Raw genomic sequence first — 12264 nt, forward strand, 5'->3', positions numbered from 1 at the left:
TTATTCGAACAATGCCTTGACATAAACCTCTTTAAAGCATTTTCATGGCATTCTGAAGTAAAATGATTTTGTGAATACAGAGGCATATTATTACTAGCCTGACTTTTTAATTTGCTCTACGATAGTGCAAACCCCCAAATCATTAGAATTTATTCACTCTAATATTTTCAAGCCATTAAATACAAAAAGAGTTGTAAGTTGTGAGGCAAACAGCTTTTAAGGTCTCTTTCACTTTAGCCCAAAAAACTAAGACTTTGCAGCTCCTCCTCCCCTTTGCTCAGAAGCGGAACAGCTCCGACTGTCATTCAGCTGGAACCAGAAGAAACAACTAGGACAATAACCATGTGGCATTAGAGATCCTGGTGGCTCTCAGCTGCTTTGCTATCCAAGATTGTAAAGAATAAAGATAAAACATATTAGAAATGGGTGGGAGGGAGGTAATAGCTTGCTTCCGTGTCCTTAATGAAAGCCTGTTTTTTTGTTTAAGACAGGGAATAAATTACTGCTTAGTGTCTGAAATAGAGGTCTGTTCTATGAGCCTAACTTAGAGCCTAACTACAAGATAACTGCACAGGATAGTTCTCTGATAGTTTTTAGACAGAAATTGTTGACAACTGAATCCCAGACTAAGCCACTGCTTTAAAAATCTCATATTATATGTACCAAAGGGAAAATCTTTATTTCCAGAGCTATTGTAATGCAGTGACCTGTAACAGGAAGAATTCCCTGCATTGCCTGTCTTAATTCATCACCATATGTGGGAGAGAATGTTGAAAAGTGAAGATAGATTAGAAAAGAAGATTGGGGTGTTTTAGGTGTTATTTCCACACGCTTTTCAGCACCTCCGCATTCCTATTATTTTCTATTGGTTTCATAACATCTTAATTCACAGGATCAGAGCTTGGTTTTCGTATTAAAGATGGTTAAAATTCTGAGGATCTCTTGTGGTTCTATTGGGAAAGTTGCATCTTTACACAGAACAAGAAGCTGTGGGCACTCATGCTCCCTTTTAATAAAGTTAAGGTTCCAGAAGAATGTGGGCTAATGTTCCCTATGCTTAATGCATGATTAATGCATTAAGGAGTAGGCTGGTGCATCCACCACAGCAAACCAAACCCCATACATCAGGCTTGTTCAGTCCTTTCAACATGAATCACCAAATATATTGAAGGAACCCAAGGGACCACAATCAGTCTCAAGCAGATTGTCTGCCTTGCACATGGTGGAAAATACCTGCATGTTCTCTGCAGGGGATTCCCCCAGTGAAATGGAAGTCCCCTGCAGCAATAAGTCAGACTAGTCACATTTTACACTTTTTTTCCTCAAGATCCTGACAAAAGGGCTTGATTTGGTCTGTACTTAGTAGGGGTGAAGGGGAATGTCTGCAGTTTGATAAACCTAAATTATCCCGTCTGCTTTACGGAACCTTGTACGCAACTAGTGCCAACACAGTAGCTACCAGTGGCTAAGTCCAAGGGCAAACAAAGGAAGGAAAAAAATCAAACATCTTTTGTCTTATCCTTGGTAGTAACTATTCATGGAATAAATGGAGTCTTCTGCCTATAGGTCAAGGCAGAATCTGGCAAACTTCTCTTTGCTCCTTGCTAAGCTACTTCTGCAGAACCACAGGAAGCAGGAATCAAAACAGATTCATATTCTTCAGCTACCCAAAATGAACCAGGCAAGCACTGGACACAAGAACTTCAGGGAAGGGACACAGTCTCTAAATAACACTACAACTGTTCCTGAGATTACAAAGTCATGGAGAGGCAGTGGGGAGGGCACACTTTATTGAAAAAAGCTGGAAGGCACAGCACAGGAACATGTCTACTTCCTTAGTAAGTAGACTTTTTTCCTGAGTATCCTCCCTACAGTTCAGAGCCCTGAGCAGAACAAAAGTGGGCTCTTGGACATTTGATTGTTATCATAATGGGTGTTTTAAAGAATTTTGCTTAACCTTATAACTAAGTTGAAAGCTTCCCTAGCTGTACTTATTACTGTATTTTAATTCAAGCAGACCTTTGTTTTGACCATCTTTGCGTATTACAGTGACATTTCTACCTCTGCAAAGAGGTAGTTGGATACTTCTTGCATTTTACAGTTAATTTGGAAAAGTGGAAAGTAATTAGAGAATCTGGCGCACAGTTTCTCTTTGAAAGTTTCTCTTTGTCTCAATTTCCTGTGTTTGGCAGATTTCTTGGAACTGGAACCCATGGCATAACTGAGGACTAGGCCCACATAGACCATGGTATCTTTTGCAGTTTCTAACTATTGATGCTGCAAGGCCTAGTGAAGTACACAATTCTTAGGGAAGGCCATACATTCCAAGTGAAATACATTAGCAGAGCTAGATATTTAGACAGTGGAAGTCCACAAATATTTGGCTGAGTAGTGATCCTTTTAACCTAGTCATTAGAAAGTGGCAAGGAGAGGGGTGACATTGGCACAGAGTCTTCCGCAAATATAGTCACACATCTCTGACTGGGGCTTCTAGTTACAGGGCTCCTAGATCCATCTTCTGGATCTAGCAGAAGACCCTTGCCTCTTCAATCTTCTGGTGATGGAGGCATCCCTGATAATGTGGGAAATGGAAATTTAATTCTGCCTGCTGGCTGAAGGGGCTAAACCTCACAGTTTATAACTCTCAGAAGTGTGTCCTAAACACTATAGAATTTTGGTGCTTGGCTTATTTGTTCTCTCTCATTGCATCTCTTCTTCTCTGTGAAAAATACCTATATCTACAATGGGTTGTAACTGAAAACGTGAGATGCCTAACAAACAGGCTAAAAGTCATTCTCTATCTTTTGATCTTTCACTCTTTTAATATTTAATGATCCCATTCAAGATGGAACAGCATTAGCAAGAGAGATTAGGAAGTGCCCTGTCCCTTTCCCACACCATCGTCTGTTTTCAAGGCAGCAACCTGAGACAACATGTCCCTCTGTGAAAGTGGGTAGCTTGTACCCATGTCTCTGTCACCCTCAGTCAAAGGTCTAACTGCTTCAAATTTTGAAGAAGTGCATCTGCCTGTGCTTTGGTGAGAGCGGAAGCGCTTGCTCTGCTAGAACAACATCTGCAGGCAAGATAGTAGGATCCTTAGCTTGTGAATCATCATTGTCAGGATTGCAAATAGGTGTTAAATTCCTTGGTGACATCGAGACTTTTGGTTTCTACTCACGAGATCAAAGACATGACTTCCTTAAAAACAGAAGACAGCAGAATCCACCATTACCTGTAAAAATACATTAAAGTAACAAAATGTGTTGCTGATTCAAACATGCTGTGCTACTGTGTGCTAGTGCAGGGGTGAGGTTTTCAAGCATCCAATTCAGACCAGGTGGGACTAACAGTCCTGACATGATGGTTGAATGGTCAGTCTCAGTGAAGACATCTTTGTTCAAAAATTCTTACAATGCTGTGTACTGTGTACTACCCTGGGCGTTGGGAACCTCCCTGGGGATAGGACTGACAGTCCTGGGGGGCTGACATGGGGCCCTGGGTGATGGGCAGAGAGGGGGAATCCACAGAAAAGCCTGGACAAGGAGAGTTGGGCTGGCAAGTGCCCTCAGGGTCCTGACTCTATGCCAGTGAAACCACTTTCAACAGCCATGTATTTTTGCTAAAGAGCATTTTATTTTGACTCTGAACACACCAGGAGTGTAATTCTGAATATAACATTTCTAAATTTCTTAACTTCAGTTTTCATGGAGCTATGTATAGAGAAAACTTGTTTTGCAGAGGGGAATTATTATCTTGGAAAAAAAAGTGCTGTTGGGGAAAAGCAGAAATCAGTCACTCCCAGGAATGCCCACTAATTCAGCTAGATTATTATTATATTCCACAATCAGCCAGCCAGGGTTTATTATTCCTTTGAGACAATGGAAGATATAATTTGGTTTTGGAAGAGTTTCAACAATAGCTTTTCACTCCTGTGCTCTGGCAGCTTGGATTGCACTGTGCTACCAGACCAAAGATCCCATTTGCGGGGGATGCCAGCTAAATGGCTTGCTATACTACATCTCCCTTGAGGTGAAATGCCGTGGAAGCTGTGAGCTGCACAGCTGCCTCGGCATCTGCTCGCACAGCCCACAGATCTGAAACAATGGAGAGAAATTGGATGGCAATTTAAATATAATGGTCTGGCCATTACTGGTAATTAAAAATCCATTGGTAAGAGCCCAGAAGGTAAGGGGGGCATGTGAAACAGACACAGGATTCCTCTCACCTGGGTGGACTAGGATAGACTTAGAAACGAGTGTACTTCTTTTTTCATATGGACCTACTGCAAACTCCTTTGAAATAAATGGAAACATTCCCATTGACATTAATGGACTTTGGATCAAGTCCTAATTACCACTATAAAACCTTTTTAGTGTTGCCATACATTATTTGCCATGTATGTATTTTAATAAAACAGTCCTGAATGTACCGTAGGGAATGTGCTCCTTCAAATGGGTCTCTATTTTGAAACTATAACAAGGGAAAGCCCTCTAACAGGAGACTTTTGTTTTACTTTATTTCTGAAGGAAGGCTTAAAACATTCTTTAAATTTGCAGGGAAAACAGAGAACTGTGCAAAAGTCTGTGTGTTTCTTTAGATGGAACCTCATATAAGCATTTTCTTATTGTGACTGATAACAGTTCATTGCTTCAGCTGTGGCTTTGGTCTGGAACTCAAAACACAAACCAAAACTGAATTACAAGCATCAAAGCCTGGGTGATCTGGTTTCATGTACTTTGCATAGTTTGGTCACCAAACCAATCTATAGGCAAGATTTGCTCAAAACAGTATCTAGGTTAATTCAAAAGTTAATGGATCTCATAGTAAGGCTTTTTCTAAAAATGAGTTAAGCTTTGAACCTTCACCAAAACTCTAAACTGAGGTAATTTTATGTGACATCTGATTTTCTTATGAAGAATAAAAGGTAAGAAGAGCTAAGATGACTTGTATAACTAAACAAACTGAGTAACTTTTGTTTACTTTCCCTTTCACAAAATATACATAATGGTCACATGGATGTCAAAAACTCAGGCCCCCTGATATTTGTATGGATTTATGAGTCCTTCAGGTCCGGATGCGAAATATTAATAGAACTCTTGAGAGCATCAGTGAATGCTACCGGAGCTTTAATTTTCCACAGCATAGCTGTAAAGGTGAATTGTAATACCATTTTTCACTCCAGGAATAGAAGGGAACGTATATCCAAGATCTCAGGTTGCAGCTGTATTCTCAGTAGCAACAATAATGTACAACTTTAGGAATGATATGGGAAGACAGGGTTCCTAAATGAGCTACAAATGATTATTATCAGAGTTTCAGACTAAGCCGTAACTTTCTATTTGGTTGTTTGTTTTGTGGTCTTCTCTACAGCGAATGTGTTATAACCGTATTGGTACACAGACAATAGCAGGTGAAAGTTCAGTGGCTGAAGCAATTAATACTCCCAACCCTGCTGCCTTCCAGAGGCATCTACCTTGTAGCAGGGGTGACTGAACGGCTTGTGAATTGGCTTCTGAACCTTACACTTTAGCATAAACCAAAATCAATGTCGGTTTACCTTAACAGGCCAAGCTGTAGTCTGTGGTGGTTTAGAGCTGATTCATGAGCTGTTCAGCTCCCCTCTGTTAGGAGTTGGCAACCTCTGGGAGACGTCTGGTAACCTCTGTAATTTTCTTGGGGATCTGTAGGATTCTTGGGAGAAGAACAGCCAATGCTTTGACCCCTTCAGCTAAGTTTTTCACCATTTGGTGCAAGCTGTAGATCTATAGATTTCATATTTTTTTAGATCAAGATTAAGGCCTTTGTTACCCACTACTTGTAGCAAAGATTTATGGCTGTGTACCTCGATGTGCTATCCCAAGGGATCTTGGTTTAGATCCACATCTAGCCTCGTATCTCAGAGACACAGGCAGAAGAAATCAACTAACCAACTTTACTATTTACTACTGAAAAAAATGTTATTGAAAAGATTTACTTGAAAACAGTAATCATTAAACAAACGTTTCATTGCCAGATATTTCTCTTCTGCATGCATACCTGGCAGGTCCCATTACAGGTCTGTCACCTTTGTCAATAGTGGATACTTAAGTTTTTCAGACGAAGCCTATTTCTGTTTTATTTTTATTACCAGTCTTTCATATCAATACAGTAGTCTTTGAAACCTCTTTGTGTCCGAGCCTCACTTCTGTCACAATTTATGTTCTAAAACCATATACTTTTGCAGAGCCTCATGGTACCAAAAACACCCTGGGAGGGTATGTGCCTCCGCAAAACCTTCCTCTTCTTTTGCTTACAGTCTTTTTTAGATTTTCCATGTACACAAAGCACCAGGTAGCCTGCTGTCTGCTTCAGGGTACTCTTTGCATAGTTAGACCAGTAGGAAAGCCACAGCCCATCTCACTCCCCTATGCTTTCTTGTGATGCTTCACACTTCGTTATTTGAAAAGAGGGATTACTTTCATAGCTGGCCTTCAGCAGCCATTGTCACTGTTATGACAACTCTGTATAAGGCCTGCTTTCCACATGATGTTGCCTTAAAGGTTGTGATCCAAGGCAAAGTGTGTCTTCCCACAAATAAACTACTTTATCCCTTCTATCCTTTCAGTGAACAGATGATAATGTATTATAAATTTGACTTGTCTATCAGCGTAGGGCCTTATTCATCAATTTATTTAGTAGCAAATGGGTTTTGGCATTTGGAATGAAGCCCTCTTTCACTAACTACCTTCAGAAGACTGATGATGCTGAGCATTTTAAGCTTTAAAAAACCCACAAAACCAAAGTGAAAAAAAAAGGCCTCTACAGCAAGTGAAGAAGAGTTAAACTAGGGAGAAAAAAACCAACTATGGTGAGTAATAAGAGCATCTCACATTTACTCAAACATTACTGTTTGAATAAGCCTCCCATTGTCCTTTCTTTACCTTTGTGTTTGCTTTTGTTTTGCCTTTTTTGTCACTTTTACTTTCTACTTTTTCCCTGTTTTTCTTTCAATAAGGCTTTTGTAGCTGAATGGTTTGTTATTTTATTCTTCCCTTTTCTTTTCCAACCACTCTGTTTTTCCCTGTTATCTCTTTACACACCTTCTTTTCTTCACTTTGTCCCTGGGTGATCTTTCCTTCTCCAATCCAGTCTGTTGTGCATTTTTTCCTTCCAGATGTAAGTGTTTGCCTGAGTCCCTCACTGCACAGTCTGTAACTCACAGAACATTGGTAGATGACAAATTGGGAGGCTGTTAATCAGAGAGCTGTTCTCTTCCAGATATTGAGTATCTGAGCTATCTTCAAAGATAAAGCATGTCAGATACTTATCTGGTATTATTTCCTGCATAGCTGTAATGTTGTTATAACATCATGAGGGTACAGGTCTATGCGGTTGTGAGTAAAAGCAGCTATTTATGCTTCCTACATGAACTCTGCTAAGATTCCATCCACAGTAAAAGTCAGAGTTGTTAAAAATCTGAGGCAATCATTGAAATTGCAGCCCTCTCTCTCTCTATATATATATATAAATATATATCTACATAAAATAATCTGGTAATGTAGTGCCCCCTAATCTCTCAAAAACCAGCTTTTATTACTAGATGGTCTTCCTTTTTAGTCTGAAGACCTCATGGTGGCCTTGTTTCATACAGGAAAACTCTAGATGGGATTTGAATGTGCAGTAGTAGCAGTCTCATTAATGACTGATTTCAGAAGTGGAAAACGTTTCTAGATTAGCAACGTAAGAAGAGGATCTTCTGTAACTAATTATAATATTATGGGCTTATGGGGGTAATGGGCCAGGCATAAACTATACATTAGATCTGAACTGTGTATATTCAAAGGGCCAAAACAAAAGTAACTGCCTTATCTTTTCACTACTTTCTTGGGCACTGCCCAAGACAAGAAGAGCCTCAACCTATAGAAGACTCTCTACTCCCTTTAATTTACTGGTCAGCAAACCAGACAGGTCATCAGTATTAGAGCAATGAAAACAACAAGGACACTTGTCTCTCTGGGTCTCTTCTTCAGCTGCTCTCCAAGCAATACCTGTGTGTTGTGCCATGATCTAGGCTGTAATTTTACAGTTTAGCACAAATGCTTTGGTCCAAGGCACTGTTTAAGTGCCAAAATGGAAAGCTTTGGTAAGTCATTCTTAGTATGGAGGGAGACACTGTGAAATGCTGAGAAAGATTTTTCTTTAACTTTGAGCCATAATAAAATTATTTCTTAAATTTAGTTTGCATTCAGAACAAAAGCAATCTGATTAAACACAAAATGCCAACCATATTTCCAGAATCAATGTTTTTAATATTTTTTTATTAAATTTCAATGACACTCACAGAGTAAGCATAGATCAAGAGGAGAACTCTTTGAACAAGCTAGCCCCAAGTATCTTATTGCTAATTCATTTATCACATCTTCCACACACTTTCAAGGAGGAATTCTCTCTGTTCTGTAAAAGAAATATTTTTAGGTTTAGAAATGAGATACACAAACAAAGGGCACGTAACTCATTTCAAGCTGAAATAGGCTGGTTTTGGAAATGTGATATTATAGCAAGACTTAACCATGCTTGATTCAGCTAGGTAGTATGCCATTCCATGGGGAATACTTCAAAGAATGACACAGAACAGCAGCAACTGGGAGGATACAGACAATTCACACAGGCTGCATGCTTTCACACCCTTGTCTCAGATCAGCAATCCCAGATGGTGATCACCCAGAAGAGTCTCAATCTTTTTATATTCAATACTCTGCAGTCACAAAGTGGTTTAACACATAAACTCAGTAAACTCAGATGGGATTCACATTACCTTCAGTAGGCTGAACACTCTTCTACATCCACTTACTGAAGGAAATTAGCATGATGGCTTCAGGGACAGCTCATACCTCTGTAATTAACCGTAGTATGAAGTGGCTACAAGGACATATTTTTAAAAAGTGTTGAGGGAGGAATCCAAGCCTAGGAAAGTAATACACATCTGGAAGGTTAGTAAATATAAGAATTGATTACACTGGTGTAAATCCGTGAGGTACACATTGTCATAGCTCTGGTAGTCTCAGTAAAGAAAATAGCAGAATGGTTTTGACATCTCCTCTGTCAGAGTGAAGCACTCAGCTTTGCTGCCAAGTTGGACATCAGTTACCAATATTTATTCCTTTATGTGGGTTTCGCCTTAGCTTTTTTGCCCCTTTCTTATTTCAAATTTCTTGAGAACATAATATGACAGAGACATAGATGCACACTAGTGTCTAGTCTGACTATTTTGTGAGGTTAGTTATGGAAGCAGTAAGAGTAGAAAGGATATGGAAAAGAAGAAGATAATAATTTTTATGTTTTATCCCTTTTATGCAAACAAAAAATTCAACAACTTTTTACTCTACCAGTTCAACCTGGCCATTGTGAATTTGCTCATCTATGTTACTATGCATTGTGATTCCAAATTATTTTCTACCCTGGTAGAAAATTCATTTGTCCATTTCTTATAGTGGGTAATGTTTGTCTGGCATGGTTGATCCCATTGGCATAGAGACTATATCTTCAAGCTAAACCTGTCCTTGGCAGAAGTCAGCATTCACAGCACCATGATAATATGAATCTGTTCCTCCCAGTTGTGGAAATGGTGAGGCTTCCTCTGCCTTAAACATTTTTACACCACCCTCCACTGTGTCTTTACTTCCGCTGAGAGGTCTCTGAAGCACAATAATTCCTGATAATAGAATGCAAATGTTAAACAGACTATTAATTAAAACAAAATCTCATTATCAAAGAAGACTATTACTAAAGCACCAGGTTTTTCACATGAAAACAATGGAATTCCTCCGCCACTTGCGGTCCTTCTAGAATGCCTCTCCATCCCATATCCTCTCATTTAAAAATAATTTTAAGTGAAAATACATTTTCTCTAATAACTTGTAACCTTTTTATGAACTGATTCAATTTAAAATTCCATTTTAATCATTTTTTCACAGCAAAGAGGAGATATTAAACCACGTAATTCGTATTCATGACAGCAGGCATCATTGCATACAGACAATGCTGGGAAAATTTTGTGAGACAGAGATAGGCAAATTAATTATAATGAAAGTTTTGTTTACTGTATTCTTGTTGTTAGATTTTAATGTCTGGACATATAACATGCATGTATGAGCTATTCTGGAGTAATTTAAAATTATTTGTGGGACTCTTCAAAAAATAAATTAAACTGACATTTGCACTTTTGGGAGTAGATTAAGCTGTCTGCTCTGCCTACCCTGTGAAGTGCAAAATGGAAGATTTTGGCTAGAAATAGCAGTGTTTACAGAAAGCCAGCATGGAAGAGTTGTGGACATATCCACTTTGAAATTTTAACAAATGCCATAAGTATTCTTTTATTCAGACTCTGAGATGCTTTGGAGCCAAAAAAAGAATTACAAGTAGTAGAAAAAGCAGCAAAGAAAACAGAAGTAATTTCCAACTTTCCATAAGGCAGATATTATTGTGGCTCCTAGATATTATATTATTTATACATTCCTTCTCCTCCTGGGTTCACTGGATTTATTTTATTCCACCCATGCAAATACTGTTGAGATCATCAGAGCTCATATTTGTGTACTATAAACATTAATTACACTGTTTAAAACAAAGATCTTCAATCAGCCAGAACATGTATAGTTATAGCAGGGAATCCTGAACTGATTATTTAAGCAGATCTAATTTTTTTATATTATAAAGACTGTACTCACTTGTATGTTCTGGCAGGAAAGAGTTAAAGGCATGAATGTAAAAGATACTGGGTCAAATCAGATATCTTTACTAACTCAACATTTGGACAAACACACTTTGCTAGTAGTAAAGATTTGAAGATCTGGTCCGTAACAAGCCTTACAATAGTAGTCTGTATTTTGTTCTTGGCGAAGCACCAAATCTAATTTGCTCTGAATTTACAGGAGGAAAAAAAAATAAAACCATGCTCTGCCTCGCGTTTGTTACAGCAGCATATTCAGCAGTGAACTGTCCCTCTGAACGGCAGCAGAAGAACCAAAAGAGGAACACTCAGCTCTGCCCGTGCTGGTGCCGGTGACGTCAGGAAATCAGTCTCCTGAGGACAAACAGCCAGCACAGCAACCAGCCTTTGTTCTACTGCTTTTCCCCCCTCCCCTTCTGGCACATTAGCTTTAGCAGACAGATTTAAATGTTAACAAAACACTAGTGTTTACATGTGTTTTCCACTTCTTCTTCAGAACTAAACAACAACCACCGGGAGCCCCTTTCTGCCTTGGCTTGTGCGCCAAGGACGGCAGAGTCATATCACAAGTGACTTCATATTAAAAGTGCCCGTAGATGCCATGCGGTTGGAGAGAGGGTTGTGATGTGATACCATGTGACAACAACAGTTCCTTGTACCTAGGGCTCACGGCCAGGGAAGAAGGACTCCTTGGTCAGTGCAGAAATGCAGGAAACCGAAGCCAAAGGTAGCGTTATGCCACCAAAAATCTGCCCAACTCTCCATGGGGAGGCTCAGGAAGCCACTGCTTTTCCAAGCAGTAAAAATTTGCATGTAGCAGCCTATGCATCTAGGATCTCTCAGGACCAGGGGATCAGTGGCTGAATGCTGGCATAAAACTCGTGGGACTGGTGTGAGAGTTCAGGCACCGTAAATATGCAGATGTGCAATGCTTGAAGAGAGTGATATGCCTTAACTTCTTCCTATATTTTGAAGAACACTGAAGTGCCATTTTCAGAGGCAGATGTCTGGCTTCTGAAAGACTGCCTGCAGAAAGTTGGCCTGGAGGCAGGGTGCAGCTGATCAGCTGCTCTCAACAAGGCAATGGCTTAAGCTCCTGCTAAATTTCTGAAGGCAGTGAAGAGCAGCCTGGTTTGACAGACTGACTGTGTAGGTTCAGCTTCCCCTCCCTATTGAAGCACCATCCCTTCACTTTAATTTCTCTAAAAATAAAGTAAAAACCCTATAGAATTCAGCCATTTTTTTCTAGTTTTATGTCATCATCATCATTTCCAAAGTCTGGCACACCACTTGTTCATTCTTATGCTTTTTATAATGGTTAGGCACATGTATTTTTAAAGTGAGGCTCTCTATTTTCTGTCTCCCCTCTGATTTCCAATACTGGGTAGCATAAATCTTTTTGTATGTCCAGCTACTCATCTCAAAGGATAAATTACCATGGAAGCAAGAAATGTTGGAGGAATCCACATACCAAATCAACTTGAGGAGACAGAGTTAAAAAAGAACATAATGGAGAAAAAGTTTCTTCACTGACAAAACCAATGAGGTGATAAAGG

The sequence above is a fragment of the Myiozetetes cayanensis genome, unplaced genomic scaffold (assembly GCF_022539395.1).
Source record: "Myiozetetes cayanensis isolate MyiCay16 unplaced genomic scaffold, myiCay2020 scf1, whole genome shotgun sequence".
Classification (NCBI taxonomy): Eukaryota; Metazoa; Chordata; class Aves; order Passeriformes; family Tyrannidae; genus Myiozetetes; species Myiozetetes cayanensis.